Here is a 1,253-nt window from a genome sequence, read left to right as displayed (position 1 = left end):
TTATAGCATGCTAGAAAAAAACATGATCTGCCACTGAAATGTATCCACATCCCTTAATTTTCTTTCTTTCTTTCTTTCTTTCTTTTTTTTTTTTTTTTTTTTTTTTTGGAAACAAAGTCTTACTCTATAGCCTAGGCTGTCCCTAGTACATGTCATGTAGGCGCAGGCTAGCCTTGAACTTAACGTAATTTGTAAGTTTGTAAGTCTGAAGGCACAGGTATAAGTCATTTTTCTGGGCCCACAACTACCTAGGATCCCAGGCACAGCCAAACCCAGAAGATGGAGTACTCCCCTAAGTGAGGGCGAAAACGCAAAAGAGATAGGCTTCTGAGACTGCCTGGTCACCTCAAGCAGTGGGGACTTCAGACATGCCACCTTTGCAAGACTGGAACTGACAGAGAAATGAAGACCACACCTCACCCTGAACTGCTTACGTATGCATGCCTACTGCTTCTGTTGTTCCTCTAGGCCTACAGCTCATGTCAGTACCCAAAGACAGACTGGAGAGTCCTTGAACCCCTTATTTGTCCTCTTCCCCATATGGTCACACTTTATCACCTTTTTTTCCGCCTTCACCATCCCTCATCTCTTTAACTGGCACAATGGGATGGTGGCTAAGCTTAGCAGGTCAGACACTGGAGCCCCAGCTTCTGCCCTAAAAACGCTGGATACGTGGTGGAGAGATGGCACAGCGGCTAAGAATGCTTGCTGTTCTTTCAGTAGTGACAGGTTTGGTTCCCAGAACCCCTGCAGCTCACAACCATAAACAACCCCTGTCTCAGGATGATCCAAAACCCTCTTCTGGCCTCTGCAGGGGCCTGCATTCACGTTGTGTGCATGCATGCAGGGTCCCCTCTCCTTCCCCTTCTTTCCTTTCTTTTTCTAAGTCTAGCTTTAAAATATATGATAGCATCAATCCTTAGACGTACAGCAAAGCTCGCCCTGGTCTGCAAAATGCTCAGGGTCCAGGCACGCAGACCTCGAGCCACCTGTTCCCTAGTCCTCCCTCAAGTCCCAGTTTCCCTGACACTTAGGTTCCCGAAACCACTGGAGAAGGGAAGCGGACCCTCCATGGTCGGAAGTGGACGCACTCCCAAGAACGCGCTGGCACTTCTCCCTGAAGCCACGCCCAACTCCCGTTACCGTTTTCACGGCAACTGGTGCTGAGCCTTAGCTCGGCTGGCCTCGCGCTGTGGACCCGCCCCATTTGCGGCACGACGGTTGGTGCGTCATCAAGGAGAGCCGGAAGTAGA

This window comes from Psammomys obesus, unplaced genomic scaffold (assembly GCF_907164565.1).
Source record: "Psammomys obesus unplaced genomic scaffold, mPsaObe1.curated_primary_1811, whole genome shotgun sequence".
In the NCBI taxonomy this organism is placed as follows: domain Eukaryota; kingdom Metazoa; phylum Chordata; class Mammalia; order Rodentia; family Muridae; genus Psammomys; species Psammomys obesus.
Note: the sequence above shows the minus strand (reverse complement) of the source record.